Source organism: Bos grunniens, chromosome 14 (genome assembly GCF_055505025.1).
Source record: "Bos grunniens cultivar Pamir isolate PY7600 chromosome 14, Bosgru_T2T1.0, whole genome shotgun sequence".
NCBI classification, from domain to species: Eukaryota; Metazoa; Chordata; class Mammalia; order Artiodactyla; family Bovidae; genus Bos; species Bos grunniens.
Window position 1 is genome coordinate 10,364,065 of NC_141178.1, and position 20,069 is coordinate 10,384,133.

General features: G+C 38.2%; 1 long non-coding RNA gene across 1 annotated transcript in view; it reads right to left on the bottom strand.

The window, feature by feature from the left end:
* Positions 1-9,796: 9,796 nt before the first annotated feature.
* LOC147359025 (uncharacterized) overlaps positions 9,797-20,069 on the bottom strand; it is a 67,726-nt gene continuing 57,453 nt past the window's right edge. The window contains exon 2 of the long non-coding RNA XR_015140137.1: positions 9,797-10,771. This is a non-coding gene — a long non-coding RNA (uncharacterized LOC147359025). The remainder of the gene's footprint in view (positions 10,772-20,069) is intronic.

Here is a 20,069-nt window from a genome sequence, read left to right on the forward strand (position 1 = left end):
CATTATTTAAAATATAACAAAAGACATAAAATAAAAATTAGAAAAATATTAAATTCAAGATTTATGATTAAAGGCAATTATAAATATCATTTTGTTTCATATTATCATAGTATTAGTTAAAGATCTTGAGAAGTCAGTAGTTTACCCCTGAAGTGTGCCTCAAAGATTGCAAACAGGAACCTCAGTTTTAAAGTCATGTTTACTGGGTGTTATGTCTTCTTTTACGGAGTGTGTGTATGTGTGCATGCTACTAAATCACTTCAGTCATGTCTGACTCTGTGCGACCCCATAGACGGCAGTCCACCAGGCTCCCCCGTCCCTGGGATTCTCCAGGCAAGAACACTGGAGTGGGTTGCCATTTCCTTCTCCAATGCATCAAAGTGAAAAGTGAAAGTGAAGTCACTCAGTGGTGTCCGACCCTCAGCGACCCCATGGACTACAGCCTACCAGGCTCCTCTGTCCATGGGATTTTCCAGGCAAGAGTACTGGAGGGGGGTGCCATTGCCTTCTCCGATATGTGTGTATGGGCATCATTATTTACACATAGCAGCTATAGCTCTTCTGGGCACCCTCCTATTTTCTCTCATCGCCAGTTCCCAGTATTCACTCTCTGGAGCTTACAGGCCAAAGTGATAGGACATTCTCAAAACAAAAACAAACAAAAAAACAAAGTCTGGCTGAACATTACAAAACACTGGGGAGTTTTTTAAAATGTTGGTATCTGGGCCCCAACCTTACAAATTCTGATACATTTTTATCTCTAGTAAGACTTGGGCATTGAAGTTTTTTGAAAGCTCTCTAGATGATTCTAATAGGAAGTAGGGTTAAGGACCCCTGTGATAGAGGTTTCTTGTACCTGCTCCTCATAAGGAAAGAATTTATCACTCACTGGCATGAGTTAGATGGAGATATAAGCAAGACTGCTAGGTAAATTTCAGTTTGTACTGATGTAGCAAATATATTTCAGAAGTCTGTCATCCCTTTGCACCTTTAGCTTTAAAGATTCTTTCAGTTTCAAGATACAAAATAGGAAAAGGCAGGCTACCTGGATGAACTTTTGCTCTACTTTATCTTTAAAAATAATTCTTTATTTTTGGCCATATCAGCTCTTAGTTAGTATTAGAGTAGGTGCAAAAGCTTCTCCCCTAGTTGTGGTTCATGGGCTCAGTTGCCCCACAGAATGTGGGATCTTAGTTCCCCAACCAGCCAGGGATGGAAGTCACATCCCCTGCTTTGGAAGCTGGATTCTTAACCACTGGACCACCAAGGAAGTCCCCTTTTGCTCTCATTTTATTAAGTATTACTGCCAATTTGTCAAACATCTTTAAGTCAATAATCTTTAAGTTGGTCAATAATAGAATCCTATACTTTGTGTGTGTGCGTGTGCACGCGTGCGTGTGTTTTGTATATTCCTATAAAGACCATCATGGTGCAAGTTTTCTCTGTGTTGTTTCTGCAGGATGATTTTGGCCAGTGAATTTAATATCAAGAGGTTAGCATTAGGATACAATTTCTTAGTTAGAATGAACTGTTCTGATTTTAAAATTTTTCATTCTTAAGATAATGCTATGACAAAGAACCCAATAAAAAAAATGAATATCCAGTTGAAATTGACTTGAGTTCATTTAAAACAATGGATTGGGAAACAACAGTTTTTTTTCCCACATCTAAACAGGAACATTACTTTTGCCGGCAAAGTAGAGACATTATCTTGCTGACAAAGGTCTGTCTGGTCAAATCTCTGGTTTTTCAGTAGTCATGTGTGGTTGTGAGAGTTGAATCATAAAGAAAGCTGAGCACTGAAAAATTGACGCTTTTGAACTGTGGTGTTGGAGAAGACTCTTGAGAGCCCCTTGGACTGCAAGGAGATCAAACCAGTCAATCCTAAAGGAAATCAGCCCTGAATATTCATTGGGAGGATTGATGCTGAGGCTGAAGTTCCAATACTTTGGCCACCAGATGCGAAGAACTGACTCATTTGAAAAGACCCTGATGCTGGGAAAGATTGAAGGCGGGAGAAGGGGATGACAGAGGATGAGATGGTTGGATGGCATCGACTCGATGGAAAAGAGTTTGAGCAAGCTCCAAGAGTTGGTGATGGACAGGGAAGCCTGGTGTTCTGCGGTCCATGGGGTCACAAATAATCAGACATGATTGACTGACAGAACTGAACTGCTCATCTTTCTTTTCCCCAGAGTTTTCTCATACAGAGAAATGGGCATAAAAGTGCTTTGGGGCCAAGAACAGCTTTGCCACGCCCATTGGCTAGGAGAGGAAACACTTCCTTCGTTTCTATTTTTTGGTATTAACCAATGTACCAGAATGCTTCTACTTTTCACACCTGAGGTTAAGTTACACATGTTTCAGGAAGCCTTTAGGGGCTCCAATGTGAGAATCTACATTATTCACAGTAAAAACCTCTGTAATGCAAGCATCCACCGATTAACCTAAGATCATTTATCGGGCTAGTTTTGTTTGCACATTTGTACATTGGGCAGACATTCGTGCATGAAAATCTGTTCTCTGTGATGTTTCACGGCAAGGAAAAGAACTTATTCTCTCTGACCATGAGAAGATGGATGCTAGCTTTTATGTGCATACTGCTTTAGGCTTCAGGGCAGTCTAGGATTTCACAAGATCTGTGAAATCCTTTTTTCTTCACCCCCTCTCTATTCATGGGAAATAACTCATTGAGGCCTCATCTGATAGCCTTTCTTTCAGTGGGGGTGCTAAAATCAGTGGTATTTGATGATGGGACACATTGCCTTGGGCCAGAGCATTTTAATCATGTGGGCAGACCAACATTTACCATTCATTTCCTTCCATTTCAATTCCAAGAAAAGAAAAACAAAAGCAAGGTTGGAGATTTACGCTCTGTATATCTCAATCTTTAAAACTGCTAGATTCCTTTGTTCTAAATTGTATAACGTGAATTATGAAGACTTACTTAAACATCTCCCAAACAAGTTATGATTCTATCTCCTTTGTGGGTCTATTGGATGAACAAATGAATTTTTATTGTGGCAAGGTTCTTCTTTTTTCTTTTTCAGCTTCAATACCTACATGCCCTCCTACCAATGACATGTTTTAATAAAAGTTACAATGATTTGATTTCCTGCTTAAGTGAAATCAGATGTAATTAAAAATATTTTTAGATTTTATAAAACGTATACATAGCATGACTAAGGTTGGCTTAAAGAAAGTAATTTAAATAAAAACTGGCCTGAGTACTCTGAGCTTTATATATGTCGTAATTTCCCCAGATGTCTGAAATAGGTTTGAATGAGTTAGTACCCACTTAAACCCTTGGTACATGGAGCATGAATCTTTGAGACCCATGTGTGATTACATATAAAAAACAAAATGCTATTTCAGAGGGAAAAATCACAACCATCAAAAAGCTTTTAGACATCAAATAGATTTTAAAAATCAACAATTTGATGAGTTAAAATGAATTAGAAACATATGGATTAACATTCTCTTACCAAGCACATGAGTTTAAAAAGAAAAGAGAACTTAAAAAATGTGTTTTGAGTTTCCTCAAACCCAAAATGTTTGAAAAATAATTTAAAGCAATCATTGGAATCAAATGTGCTTGACTTCTCCCAGTTTTGAGGACACCCACTTACTGAGCCTACAGTGATAGTATTTCATTTTTAAAATGAATATCAAATACTGAAGGAGATTCAGCTTCTCCGAATTTCCCCACAACATATGAACCATCGGGTTGAGAACTGTCCAGAGTACTTTTTTATAATTACTAAGAATTATTTTGAAATTTCTATAGAATATAACTCATATTTTTAAAAGGTACTTTCTGTTTTCAATGTGAAATTAGCAGAAAAGGAGAAATTAAAATTTCCTTATGGTTATACATACAGCTTACTCTTCTGTGGGCTGATAATCAAGCATCTTTTAAAGGATTCTGTGTTCAGGTTGCTTGCATAAGTATTCAAGGTTTTATATATATATATATATATGGAGAAGGCAATGGCAACCCACTCCAGTGTTCTTGCCTGGAAAATCCCATGGACGGAGGAGTCTGGTAGGCTGCAGTCCATGGAGTCGCTGAGGGTCGGACACGACTGAGCGACTTCACTTTGACTTTTCACTTTCATGCCTTGGAGAAGGAAATGGCAACCCACTCCAGTGTTCTTGCCTGGAGAATCCCAGGGATGGGGGAGCCTGGTGGACTGCCGTCTATGGGGTCGCACAGAGTCGGACACGACTGAAGTGACTTAGCGGCAGCATATATATATATATATATGTGTGAGTGTGTGTGTGTGTATGTGTGTATATATATATATATATATATTGCATTTCACATTAAACATGAAACTTTCAGGTAAAAATCACATTTTTTTATATCATTTTGAGAATGTGTGTGTGCTAAGTCACTTCAATCATGTCTGACTCTTTGCCATCCCATGGACTGTAGCCTGCCAGGCTCCTCTGTCCATGGAATTTTCCAGGCATACTGGAGTGGGCTGCCATTTCCTTCTCCAGGGGATCTTCCTGAGTTAGGGATCAAACATGGGTCTCCTGCACTGCAGGCAGCTTCTTTACCGTCTGAGCCACCAGCCCACACCCACACACTGAGAATCTGTTGATTTCTAAATTAATTATTATAATCACCAGGCAAGATTATTAAAACTGTATTTGGTGCTTGCTCACTCTTCAGTTGTTGTCTGAGTTCTCATCTGTACTGCGCTGGGGCAGAAACTGAGCTTTTTGTCTTCCTGTAGTAACATTACCGAGCTCATTAACCCACTGAAAATGTCACACTGTTTACCTTTACATTAATCAGAAGTGTTGAATTTTGTGTTTACATTACGTGTCTTATTAGAAGAACCACTGGACTGTCTTTACCTAAAACAAAGACATGTATGGCCATATTTCTTTTCAAAGCCTTCCATTACCTTGTTACAGCTTACATACTAAAATGTAATACACAGTCGAGGCCACTGTAAGGTAAGATGGTATGTAGGGTACTCATTAAAAGCATGGATGCTGGGTCAAACGTAAACTCGAAACTGAATCTTGGTTTCATCACTTACTAGCTATGTGGCCAGGAGTGAGATCCCTAACCTTTTCATGATTTATTTAATCTATAAAATGGGGAGAATAATGGTATTGATCTTACGGGAGTTGTTGTATCAAATGACATAATACATGAAAAATGCTTAGAATTGTGCTTAGTAGCTATGAAATCAACAGAAATTAGCTTTTAATATTATTTACAATGAAAAGAGCCTGGATTGTAGAAATTAAATGAGCTAGTATACATGAGAAAAGGAGACAGTTAAGTTCTAAATTACTATATCAAAAATAATAAATATTTCCTTTGAATTAACTAGAAGCATGGTTTCATATCTGTGGGGGCAAAAGAGAAGGGATGTAAGCAAGAACAAATAAAGAGAGATTTCTGGTATTATTGAACCAGTTCACACATTCCTTCTAGACCACTTAATACAAGACACTTATCTGTAGAAAGGGTAATAGAATTCTGGTGTAAATTTTAATAATTGCAGCAGTGATTACCTTTAGATCCTATGAGTTCATTATTGGCTGAACAATTCCAGAGGCTCTCGTTAAATGGCCCATGGAATGAATTGGGCATGGAATTAACCTATCTTTAGTTCCCTAAAGCTTATGTCCCATGAAGGAGTACTCACATTGCTTTGTGCCTATACATTTTGTACCCTTGATCCTTTTGAATATAAAAAATTATTTAAAGGGGTTAAACCCAGAATTCTAGGTGAATTGACCCTTAAGCGATTAAAAATGAAAAGGAAAAAATCCAGCTGCAGAAATTATTTTAAATGACTACCATCTTTCTTTTGCAGCTACTTTAACTGCAAATCATTATTGGCTATGCCCTGCGGTTTCGATGCCAGTTGCAAGGTTGCTGCCCTGTCCCAGCCCGGGAATTCTCTGCAGGGGATTCTTCAGGAAAAGAGGCATTTTGTGCAATGGAAGGATAAGTACTGGGTTAATAACCACTAAATATATCTTTTACCAAAGCTCCAGTGAAATTCAAGTAGCATTTTAGTTACTTAAAGTGTTGCTCTCTAATGGGGACACCAAATTGGGTTCACTGAATTTGTGAAACTATTCTTTTGCCATGTAAATTTCTTTTAACATGGAAGAAATATACATTACTACTTTAGAAGTGTTGTCCTAGAAGCATCTGCTTGTCAATTGCTCTTTTAGAGACTTTCTATTTATGCATTCTGGAATATTCTTTATCTCGTCCTTCTTTCGGAGCTCTAAAAGGTTGTCGATTCTTCAATCTGAGGGTATGCAGATCATCTCATCCAGTCTCTCAAGCCATGCTTGAAACTTACACCAAACCAAACAGCTTATAATTTGCACTTCCACTATTGGAGAACTCACTGTATCCCAAGGCGGCCTATTTATCCGGGTTACACTTGTTAGAAAGCCCTTCGTGTTCTGATACTTTCTTTATGACACTCACCAACTAACTAATAGTAATTGCTACCACACAGCTCAGATCTGATCCCCTTTCTACATCTCCAGTACTTGCTCCTGATTCAGTTTAACTCACATACTGAGCACTCTCTGTGTGCAGAAGTCATTGCTTATTTGAGATCATTTCAGCTCTTTTACAGTCTGGTTTACTCTTCGGATGCTCTAGTTCACCTCTGTCCTTCCTAAAGGATAGTGCTCTGCAATGATATTCAAAGAGTGGTGTGATCAGTGCATTATATAGGGCCTATTCTCATCAGTGTTGGACTAGCTTCTATATGGACCAATGAAAAATAAGTTTACATTTACCTTTACAGAGAGTCTTTTTTCTTTTTTTAAGTTGAAGTATAAATGGATTATAGGAACGATCTTTATAGCATTGTCTCACAATAAACCTGAAGCCATTCCAGCGCAAAGCAGAGAAATACAGATCTGGTGCAACCAGCGTCCACCTCATACACGCGTTTTAGCATGGACCTCCTTTACAGATACCAGAACGAGCAAAGGCTGGAGTGATTTCATGGATCCCAGAATTTGATTAGGAAACATTTTCTTCTTCCATTTACCTCATTTGTCTTTTCCCAGCCCCATATTTCTATACAATTTTTCCTACAGCATCAAATGTAGGATTGTACACTTGTTGCCACTTGTCATCTGTTTAGGTTTAGGTCATTGTTCTACTTATCAGATCTTTTGGGATCTTTATTTTGTTATTTATTGTATATTCACTATACCTCCCAGATTTTTTTTTTTTACTAGTTTGATCTGCTTATTATTAATTAGTAACTAGGCCTGTACATATCCAATATTTATCAAGACAGTTAACCCTTGAATAACAGAGGTTTCAGTTGTGTGGATCCACTTATATTCAGATTTTTTTCAATAAATATAGGGTGCATATGTGTGGATATATACCCTCTGTATATTTGGGTTTTACATTTGAGGGTTCAACTGACCGTGGAGTGAAAATTCTATCCACAGTTGGTTGAATTTGTGAATGCAAAACCCCGTGGATATGTAGGGCTGACTGTACTAGGCCATTTTACATAAGGGACTTGAACATCCTAGGATTTGGGGATAGCCAGGCATCCTGGAATCAATTCCCTGCAGATACTGAGAGAAGATTGTACTAGAGAATTGGCTCATATTCTATCTTCTGAGTCTGCCACATTTCTGATGGCTTCAGAAAGAGCAAGTATCTTAAAATAATTAGTCCATGTCTTTGAAACTACAATCTCTAGGAAATATCAACACCTGGCTTTATCAATATTTCTTCTAAACCATTTAAGGACTTTCATACAAGTTAAATTGATGTAAAGCAAACAAACATACTTGTGATGACGTTAACCTACCAATGAAAGAAAACACTTCTTTCCTTTACAGGAAGGATTTGGACAGACATCCTTTATCTTATTTGTCATGAATTGTTATTCCTCACAAGCTTGAAGTAGGTAAAAACAGAACAACGAAGTAGTTCACAGCTTGAGGACTTTCTGTATAATTTCATATTAGATTGATTTTATGGAGGATAAGTATGGATCACGATACCAACACAATTCATCTCCTTTGAGAATCAGGATGAAATAAAAATGGAATTTAAAAAACTTAAAAGCTTCAGAGAATTGATTAAGATTCTCCCATACCTGGTGGTAGAGCCATTGAACTCAAAAAGATTCATAAACCTCCTAATCACTAATCTTCTCCAGGCATTGATTTACTGGATTCTTTTAACCTGCTATTTAGAGGGTACGGAAAATGCACCAGGCTTTGCCAGTGACCCCAAGTGCTTTAATTCCTATGCATGCATATTTTAACATTATTACAGAAAGGTTTCATTTGCAATTTACAGGCTGAGTAGCAACGAGTCCGTTTCAAAGAGGTCAGTGATTTCACCATTCCTCCCAGTGATGGAATTATAGTTTAAACAGCTGGAGCACTGTCCCAGGAGGACACTGGGGTATGGCTCCTTAACGGCAGAATAAATCCATCAGACATATTTCATGTGTCTGATAACATTAATAGATACCAGGGCTGTTTAAATATTTAATGAACTCACTCAGAGGCTGTTTACCAAGGGGGAAAAGAGAGCTATCAGAAAGGATGATCACATCCTTTTGATCTACAATGACAACAAAACTGCAATCTCAGCCAATGACTTCTCTTCCTTGCTGCAAACTCCATCAGGGGACCCTTTTGCTACATGACATGTTTCATTTCCACCGTGTGCCTGAGAGTGTTTTCAGTTTTGCAGTTCAAAAGTTAATCATTTCCATGTGGCTCACTACTTAATAGAGACGCCAGAAGTCATAGAAGAGCTTTCAGTTGGGATGGAGAAAAAGGAGAAGGAAGATAATCAGAGACACAGAGAACAAGAAACACTGTGCTGTGCACAGATCCCCCAAGGCCGTGGGTATGCTTATGAGAGGAGTCACTAGGAAATGGGCAAGCCTCACGGAAGTGTGGCTTCTGCCCGCTTTGACAAAAGGGAGGCAATTGCTTAACGCACACTTCTTTCTGGGAGTGAATAAAGGTCATTATAAAAAAATCCTAGTTTGATAGTTGACACAAGTTTAGTCTGAGAGTAATTGCATTTTGGTTTACAAAATTTCACTAAAAGTGGTTTGACTAGGCAGAATAAGGATGGTTTTATTCTGTGGTTTCAGATGCCTGTTTGGTCATGCAAAAATGAAACAATAGCTAAGTTTCAAATGGTGGGAAATTGCTGGCACTGGGTCCTTACTGTCTGTTGGCACCAACAAACACTTACATTGGAAAATGGTTTATTGCACACTTTCCACAGCATTTTATTTCCCCCTCAATTATGTTGACTATAACCCTAATCCAATTCTCTTCATGGGATGAAAGCTATACCTAGGCCTCATGTACACCATCTTGGTCTGCTTTAACACCTGAGAAACTCAGGCTAGGTTCGAATAAATTGAGTGCCTCCTAGACTTGGTTGAAAATATCTGGCCATTTGTCAGTATAAGGCTGATTGTAGATGGTGAAAAAGTCATGACAATTTTCTTTGGGGACTAAGAGTATTTTGGCTTAATTAAAAATGGATACACTTTTGAACATCTCAGATGAATGCCATTAGCATTATTTATACTCTGTTTTCTCTCAATTCTGTTTTGCTATAGGTTTGTAACTTTTAATGTGAGCCTAAGAAAGCAGATGGTGGATTTCCTGAGTGCACAGTGTTGCTCTACTTTTTGAAGGGCTGTCATTCTCAGAAATGAAAGACTTACACTAGACCATACCTTTCCAAACAAATCATTTTCAAGTATATAAATAGCACAATTAATCACAATGGAAATATAAAATGTTTAATCAGTAGCAGATGGACTGGAACAAAGAAATCTTATGTATAAGATTATTTGAAATGTTCAATGTTGCATATTTTTAATGTTTGTAAAAAAGGATTTTAGGGCCTATGTTTTTATTTAAACTTTACTGTTAGAATTTTGTTCCTTCTTTTTCTCAAAAGGATTAAGCAGTCCATTTAGCTGCTGTTTTAGGAAAGCAGCTGAGTCACTACCTGGCATAAGAGAAAAGCTAGCTAAAATACACATTTACCAGGGAACAGTTTAAATTCTTCAAGTCCTCCCTTTTATAGTAACCAACAATAAAATTTCCTCATGTTCTTGAAAAAATAACCTGGGAGAGACACTATGTGGGAAAATGCAGTTGCTATACAAAAGGCACAGATCTTTGATGTTGATTATCATTTTAAATCTTTTAAGTGAGTGCATTTTAGAAAAGAGAAAATTCTGACAAGTAAAGGAGCAGAGAATTCCTTTTGGAAATTCGGTCTGGTTTGGACTCAGCTCTGCAGCAATAAAAGCTGAAACTAATTTCCAGATGGAATAAATTGGTTCCAGAGTTTCTGAAATCTTGGCCAGCATGTTGCACAGCTGAAGTTGATCCTTGTTCAGAACTGTTACCAAAGGGGATGGGTGGGGGGCTGCTCTCCAGGGATACATTTCCCTAGAGATCACAGGGTTGGCAGTTCGTGTGGTCCAGTTTGCTCCAAACATCCATTGCTTTGTGTTTCAAAGGGTGATGGTTCAAATCAAATCTCTGAACCTTATGTGTCTCTGCTTCTGTCCCTGCAGTTTGTCAGACAGTCTGACAGACACAGTCTGTCAAGGTAATCCTTCCAACATGGAGAAAGTCTAACGTTTTGGACGTGTGCATCCCCCGTGCCATTGGTCACGTGCTGAGTCTCCTGAAGTGAAGCGATGCGATGGGGGCCTGGAGACTGACAGGTTTTTTCTTCCTAGGGGGAAAAAAAAAAAAGCAGAAGATATATTGCTGGACGCCTTAGAAAATAACATTGAAACTTCAAGTAGACGTGGGCTACACTTCCTTCTCATAGCATTACGGTGTCATAAAGGGCAAGGAGAGCACCTGACCCTCCCTGTCACAGCCCGGTCCCTGGGAGAGGGTGACATTAACATCCTATCGTCAGCATCACAGCAGTGACTGGGGATGAGCCCTGGGCATGGCCTTTTACATCCACCCAAATAAGGCCCCCCAGAGGAAATCTTGCTTAGTGAAATCTAAGTGTATTTCAACTTGGAGACTTCTTGACATCTAAGTGACCTAAGGAGTTGAAAAAAATATTCAAAATGTTTCTTCATGGTTTTCAATGGTTTTAATTCTCTACTCTTTCTACAAACCTTCTTGATGATTTGGAGGGGTTAAATTTTCTACTTTTCTTTTCTTTCACTGATGGTGAAAAATTCTGAATTACAAATTGTTTTCCTACAGTTCTTAGAATTTTCCCTCCCCCATCTGAAATACGGCAACATTCTCTCTTTATCTATTACTGTGATTTTTTTGGATTTATTTCTCTTGTAGTTTTGCTCAGAAGGCAGTTTTGTGGGGTGTGGGTAGGGTAGGAAAGATCATCTGAAGACCTCTCTCAAACAGTGGCCCTGCCAAGCGCTCCCCAGCCCAAATCAGGAAGCTAGAACCCATCCGCCCCCTCAGCTCTGATGTCGTGTTGTCATCAGGTTCTGAATATTCCACTTCTTGGCATCATTTGAATCTGCTCCTTCATTTTTCTTCTTATTTCTTTGGCCTTATGTCAGGTTTTACCATCTCTCAGAGGAAGACTCCGCTGAATCACTTGTCTTTCTGCTCCCTTTTCTTCTATCTGTTATCTATAGGGCTGCTAAATTAATTTTTCATAGGCAAGAATGGCTAAAGTCCGTTAGCCATTGTTCCCTATCACCTATAGTGTGAAACTCAAAGTTCCTACTTAGTAAAGCGTATACATCCTAGCTCATCTCTCCCATCTCAATTTTATACATATTCCACCTTTGTATATGACCCAGCCTAAAAATCCCAGGAGGACCTACCTGTAATTTATCTTTACCCTCACACCTTCTCACATATTATTTCATCTATCTGGATTGCCCTTTTGCCAACCAAATGTTCCTTCTTTAACAAACCAATGGATCATACTCATTCCTGCTACACCTACATTTGAACCATCTAGAATGTTTGCAGTTCTCCAAGTTTTCCTTTCTTTAAAAGTTAGGAAGAGCTGTGGAGACTAAAATGAGACAAGATATATAAACTCCGTAGGCCAAAGTGCTCAACGAATTCAAATTGCTCTTACCTAGTGCATAGTTTTGGAGAAGGAATGGCACCCCACTCCAGTACTCTTGCCTGGAAAATCCCATGGATGGAGAAGCCTGGAGGGCTGCAGTCCATGGGATCGCTGAGGGTCGGACACGACTGAGCGACTTCACTTTGACTTTTCACTTTCATGCCTTGGAGAAGGAAATGGCAACCCACTCCAGTGTTCTTGCCTGGAGAATCCCAGGGACGGGGGAGCCTGGTGGACTGCCGTCTATGCAGTCGCACAGAGTCAGACACAACTGAAGTGACTTAGCAGCAGCAGCAGTGCATAGTTTTATCTACAGGGTTAACTGCATGCTCTCTTGCAGTTGTAGATGTAACATCATAGGGATGTTGGGGATGGTTGACTGAACCTGTCGGCCTCTCCTTACAACACGAGCCCTAGTGGCTGCCACATGGCAAACACTCTGTGTTGGGTGACAGCAGAGATGCTGGCTTCTCTGAGACATCTGCCACTACAGAGCAATCTTTCCTCCCTAGATATGCTGGATTCTGCACTTTCCTGATACACCTTTCATCAGTCAGATATGTTTCAGTTAAATTTAGTATATTATCTTCTTCCTTATGTTTTCTAAATGTGGGCTATTCCAAAATCTTTATTTTTAGCTCTGTCCTTCCTCCAAAACTATTACTCGTCTCTCCTATCTGGTTTTCTTACCTTTACCCCCCAAACCATCCTTCAATCGCCTCAAGTCTGATACTCTTGCAATACTGGTTCTATTTTGCTGATTATTCCATCAAAAGTCCTTAACTGACTTCGAGCCTTCCCCATCGCCTACAGAAAAAGCCCCATTTTCTTTGCACAAGCATTCAGGCTCTTTTTCCTGTAGTCCCCACATCCAAGTGCTCACCATGTCATGTCTTGCTGATTTAACTGTGGTTCAGGGCCTGTCATTTCCTGTGTCACTGTGTCCACTTTTGCTCCTCTCAACTGATTACATGACCACTTAGTGTAAAAATTTTTAATGACTCCCTTCTGCCCTCAGGGTATAAATTCAAATTTCTCAGCACAGCCTTTGAGGCCTATTGTGATCTGATTTCTGTTTATTGCTCTAGCTTCATCACCAATTACTCCACCGTGTTGAAAACAATTGCAGAGTTTGTGACTCAACCAGCTCTTAACTCACTCTTTCTGAACCTTTGTATTAAGCTGGAGACCTGACCTCCCCTCTCCCACCATCTTTCTGCTTGGTGAATTCCCCCATGTCCTTCTAGTTTTAGGTTTTTAACCAAAAGCTTTTCCTAATCCAACAAACTAGAGCTAGGTACCTCTCTAGTGATTTTCATGTTACGTTTTTAACCTCATGTTAGCCAAATATTATACTTTTTTCTTGTCTCTTCTGTCCGGGAAAGATGGCAAGTTCTGTGTTTGATTTATTTAAATGTTACATCTGTCATTCCTAGCTTGGTGTCTCATATAGTAGGTACTCAAGTGAATACTTTTTAAATGAATAAATTCTAAGCTATTACAGCTCTATCTTCATTCAGCCACACTCTTAACATGAGCCATTGTCCTTTCCTATTCTCCAGTTACTTCTTGCTTCTTCTTGCCTCTAGGAGTTCGCTGCTGCTGCTAAGTTGCTTCAGTCGTGTCTGACTCTTTGCAAACCTATAGACTCTAGACCACCAGGCTGCTCCATCCCTGAGATTCTCCATTCAAGAATTCTGGAGTGGATTGTCATGCCCTCTTCCAGAGGATCTTACTGACTCAGGAATCGAACTTAAGTCTCCTGTATTAGGAGGTGGGTTCTTTACCACTAGTGCCACCTGGGAAGCTATATCCCTAAATAAGGAATGCTCATGTCTTTCCCTAACCTGCCTGGCAACACCCCTGTGTGGGTCCAAAGCAAAAGTCAGGAAACACTGAAATTCTTCAACATGGAGCTTATTCTGAGGCTCTTATAACTGTACCCTTCTACAAACTTCCTATTTTGTTTATTATAATTCATTGCCAGTTGGTCCTGGAGGAAGGCATGGCAAACCATTCCAGTATTCTTGCCTAGAAAATCCTATGGACATAGGACCCTGGTGGGCTACAGTCCATGGGTCGCAGATTTGGACATAACTGCAGCAACTTAGAAGGCCAATTAGTCCGTCAAATCATACCTTGCTATGATTTTAACTGTATTTTTGTTGAGCAAGAACCTCAGATGCAGAAGGTTAATCATACTTTTACATGAATTTCTCATCTACCTCTCAGTAAAATGGCAAATTTCTTGAAGGTGAGAGTTGTTTATTTATTGCTAACTGTTTATTCACAGCCCCAATACAATGTTAGGCACATAGGAAATAATGTCTTTTCCTATGAATGAAATTTTATTTCACTTGAATGAAATTCAAAATGTGATTTTGAATCTATCGTGAAAATGTCCTATCTAATAGGAAAGGCACTACAAAATATACATAAAATAAAAACAAATGATTAAACTCTTACCGGTTGATAAAGAGGTGCTTGATCTAGGTTTGAACTAATTGTCAGGTTGTGGTTGAGACCAAATGGCTTATGAATCTAGATCCTAAGAAGAAAAAACTTCTTCTGACTCTAAATAGGGCATTAAACTCTTTGAAACCACTGAGGCAACAGGGCCAAGAATTTGCTACACAAGGTTATAACATACTGAGATGTACACAACTAACCTTAAATAATTGATATTCCTCAGTGTGGTTTATTTAAACAGAACAAGTAAATTATTCACCTGAAGGATATAGAATGATTCACTTATTTCTTGTTCTCTTCTCCCTGCATCCTTCCACAAACACTTATGAATGATTACATTGGGCAAAGAGGTAAGTGCATGGGGGAAAAAAAAATGCCCAGTGCCTTCTTGCTGATGGAGTTGTATTTCTGTGCCATGAATTAAAAATAGCAAGTGCAGTTTTAAATGAGTTATTTGACATCAATGATATTTTTCAGCTTAGGCATGATTTGTCCCATTTGCAATTGTTATTAATAAAGAAACATGTGTAAGTTTAGCAAGAGTGATTCTTTAGTAAATTCCGTAGTTCAAAGGAGGGCCCAAATTGTTCCCTCTACATCTTCCAATTGTGTTCAAATAAGATGGTACTTTTTTTTCTTGAAATGAGGTTTTATCCATCCATCCATACCATTTGAACTCTATATACAGACATATATGAACATGATACAACTTATCGTTCATAATCAACAAACATGACATATTGAACTTGTTTTTGCCCTCATTATGTAACCCGAGTCTCTCTCTGCTCAGAGAGTACTTCTTAGTGTATACATCTCAAGTGGCCTCTATATAAACAGTCAAATTAGTGAGAACATTCACCCGAACTCATTAACTTTAGCTACATTATTAGACAAAGCTATCCTGTATACTGAAGACTGTCATGTTAGTGTTCTAAGCAATTATGGTAAACTTGTGATTTTAGTAAAGAGAAATAATGATATCATTGTACATGAGGCTGAGTTAGTAGAATTACATCTGTTGATTCCATTTACATGGATATTTTGATTTTTGGTAGTGAAAGTGACAATATTAAACATGTTTATTTATTTTTTATTATTATGTTTTGAAGCAAATTTTATTTTCATTTCTTTTTCCCCACCCATAAAGATATCACATCCGATATCTTCTCTGATTTAAATCCAGAAAAAAAAACTGACATGAAAATATTTTGAGGTTAAATAAGTTACTAAAGGTTCTAGAGAGATAAGCCTTAAGACTGCAGTTACTTCCACAGTTGTATCTCTCTTCATCCCTGTTGTCTCTCAGTTCTGTGATTCAAACTCACAACATGAGTCTAATTTGTGAAATCAGTATGTACTAACAGTAGATTGTATCATATCACTAAATCAACACTGATGGTAGACTTCAGAATCTCAGATCTTAAAGACAAGAAATAAACACACTAAGAAAACAGCATGTAGTGTTTCTATTGCAGATATCAAAATCAGAAATTTTGTGGCTTCCATTAACTTTCATCTTAACCTGGAATAGAGTAAGAGATATAAGGGCATAATTTTTAAATCTGGATGACAAAATGCACCCAACACTATTCAAGGAAAATAAAAGAACAAGCTAAAAAATGTCGTCCTTTGAGAAGTAATAAAATACTGAGGTTAAGGGCACAGGACCTCACATCCACTGCCTAGCTCTATAACCTAATAACTGGTAGACTTGAGCAAGCTACTTAATTGTATTTGTATCTAAATTACATTTATAAAATAGATATAGTGCTTAACTCACAGAATTGTGATTTTTGAATGAGATCATACTTTATTTCATAAAATATTACTTATAATAACCAAATAAGCTTTGACTTCCTAGAGGTTGTCAGACATATCCCAATTTTAAAGATGTTAATTGTAGATGAGTTGATAAAAATATGGCCCACATGAGTATCTGGAACAGTGTCTGGAAAATTATATTATGTGTATTGAATGTTAGCAATTATTATTTTAAATGGTCAAGTAGTAATCATACTAAAAATGATTAGTAAGATGTATTTGTGTTTCCATTTTTTTCTTCAGGAGAGGGATAATTGTGTCTTTCCACAAAACAAATATTTCATCTGATAATATTAGTTGGCATTTTACTATTTAAAGGTGACTCAAGGGGAATAGATCCTGGTAGCTTAGTCAGTAAAGCATCTGCCTGCAATGCAGGAGACCCAGGTTTGATCCCTGGGGTGGGAAGAGTCCCCTGGAGAAGGAAATGGCAACCCACTTGAGTACTTTTGCCTGGGGAATTCCATGGACAGAGGGGCCTGGCGGGCTTGGGGTTGCAAGAGTCAGACACAACTTAGCAACTAAAACCACCACAAGGGGAACAGTGCTTGGAAAGCACCATATCTCCCAAAGCCACAAACTGCTGATGAAGACAGAGCCTTGTCTGGTGGGTGAAGGAACTGTCCCTCAGTCAAGTAGGCCCCATTGTTCCTACTAGAAACTCCAAAGAACTCTCTGAGCTTCTGTGTAAAAATGAATGATCCGTTATAATCTTTATAACAGTTTCAGATCAGATCAGATCAGTCGCTCAGTCGTGTCCGACTCTTTGTGACCCCATGAATCGCAGCACGCCAGGCCTCCCTGTCCATCACCAACTCCCGGAGTTCACTGAGACTCACATCCATCGAGTCAGTGATACCATCTAGCCATCTCATCCTCTGTCGTCCCCTTCTCTTCCTGCCCCCAATCCCTCCCAGCATCAGAGTCTTTTCCAATGAGTCATCTCTTCGCATGAGGTGGCCAAAGTACTGGAGTTTCAGCTTTAGCATCATTCCTTCCAAAGAAATCCCAAGGCTGATCTCCTTCAGAATGGACTGGTTGGATCTCCTTGCAGTCCAAGGGACTCTCAAGAGTCTTCTCCAACACCACAGTTCAGTTTAGAAACTCAAAAATAACAGAAAATAAGATTAACTTACTGATGCACGCAGCTTACTCTCTTATTCACGAAATTGAGATTTTTATGGGCTATGAATATATGTATACTTATGTCTTCAGCTCTATAGTCATTCTCATACTAAAACTTGGATGACTTTAATAAAGAATAAATAAGCACCTGAATGCAGTAAGTTCCTAAGTCTTTCTTTTAAGTAGGAAATAATAAATACTCTTTACTGAAAAACTGAATGAGGAAATGAAACAGCAAATTAAGTGAACAAATAAAAAATAAATAAATGAAGCAGTAAACTCAAATGTAATGGCCAAAGAAGGGACTTCACATTTCAGCCAAAGTGCTGGCCTTGTCATAGCAAACAGAACCAGCATCAGAACATTTTTGGACAGGAAAACATATTGCCTAACTGATTAGCTCAGAAAAAGTCTGTTCAACTAAGACATTGAATGACAAAGCAAAGAGAACAACTAGGATGGAGAGATTTCCTTCCCTGACCAATGGCAGTAAGGTCAGGCATTTCCTTTGCTAGCAGCCAGTGAGCCCATGAATGACACATCATTAATAGATGTCTTAAGTTATGGGAATCAGGTTTCCCAAATGAATGTTCCTTCAATACACTAAAGGGAAATGATCAGCAACCTAGAACTGGAAGAGCCCTTACATTAAAGAGCTTCCTTTACATCTTCAAGTGGGCACCAATGGTTTAGTTAAAAAGGAAAGCTGACTAAATTAAAGGAAAAGTGGCATGTTCTCGATGACAAGTTGGAGCGAATCATCACTCATGACTGGTATGTGCCTAAATCTGGAAGCAAATAAAATTCCAAAGCCCCCACCATCCCCAAATTAAAACAGAATTGTTATTACAGTAAGATAGGATATGGCAAGTGAGAAGCGATGGGATTCACTTGTGTTAAGTTCAGTTATGTAAGCACTTATAACTGTAGTTGAAAATGTACCAAGACTTGTCTAAAGGAGAAAGGCAAGACTTTGGTTTCTTGGATTTCTACATACTTAATATCATCAGAACACAGCTAAATAAGAAAAGCAAAATGGTAGAAACTCCCAGGGGATGGAGAGGGATTTCTGTTCTTCACATAGGATTTCCTGGTTGACTAAATATGACATTATTATGGGATTTTCTCTTAACCCTTAAGTACCTGTCCGTATTGTAGGCACAATAAAACTCATGAGCATTGTAACTGGGTACACAAAGCCCAGTTTGTCATCCCATTTAATCATAACAGGGTTCTCATTTGGCACATCAAGTCATGATCTTTTTGTCAATTCTCTAAGTGAAAAATATCTTGGAAAATGCTATTTATTGCTCAATAGGCTAACAGTGTTTGTCCTTCTTTGATAAACAGTTTGGTTTCTGGGGTCATTTTCTCATCTTTCTCCATGTCCTGTACCACTGACTCAAATAGAGTGATACTTACTGACTTCAAAGGGAGCTTAATAGTACATGTAGAAAGACAGGAGACATGGTGGGAATATTTAAGAGAGGACTCTACAAGGTCAAGATTCCTTTCTGAAATTTCCTTATGCACATCTCAAACAACTTTGTCTTTCTATTTCAGGAAGCAAGGGATGTTTGGCCCCTTTCTTATCCACAACCCTCACTAAAGTCATTAAAATGTTTTGTTCTGCTTTTTTTTTTTTTTTTAGTTCTTCATACACTACAATTAATACTTGGGTTCTGTGTAATGCAATTCATATTAGCTTGCTTGGAAGCTCTCTCACCAAGGCTCTGTAGATGAAATTAGAATTTCAATACTAAATCATAGCATCTTCTTCGGATGTAAATATATTTACTAAGATAATGAAAGCCAGAAACTAAAACATTGCTTTTCTTGATATAGCATCAAATTCAGTGCCATCCATGATGCTTCTTATATCTTCTCCTTTCTCTGATATTACTAATGTGATCATGTTGACAATGATAGAGAGTGAATGGATTTAGGTTCTTGTTTTCCTTTAAGTCTTGGTATAAAAATTCTAAAAATCGTGTTTCATTTATATAAGTTGTCTGCACACATACAAAATTTCTACCTATGCCAAAGCATTTTCTTTATTATAATGAAATGCATCTTTCTGGATTTTCTGCACAGTCAGTCTGCAATTAAGCATAGAAAGATACAGGTAAGTGCATGAGATGTATGTTTAATCAAAAGAGAAAATGCTGGGTAAGTTTCCATTTTTATGGCATTCAATTTACAAGGAAGATTCAAAAAACAACTTTTTCTCTCTCACGTATTCCCTTTTATATGTGTGTATAAGTTTACACGCATGTGTATTTTCACACTGAAATCATATTCTCATTTCATATGCTAGAGTTGCTGCCACATGTCCTGCCCCCATCCAAGAAAATGTTAATATATTTTGAAAATCCCCATGAAAAATAAAATGTTTGCATAAATTCACGTAGGGCAAATAAAAAAGCAGCCAGAATCCAGCAGGCTGAGTCAATGTATAGCTTGCATATGGAAACAATGACATGATTGTTTACTCACTGGTTTAATGATATTCACTTTCTCCTAATGACAACGTGGAAAATGT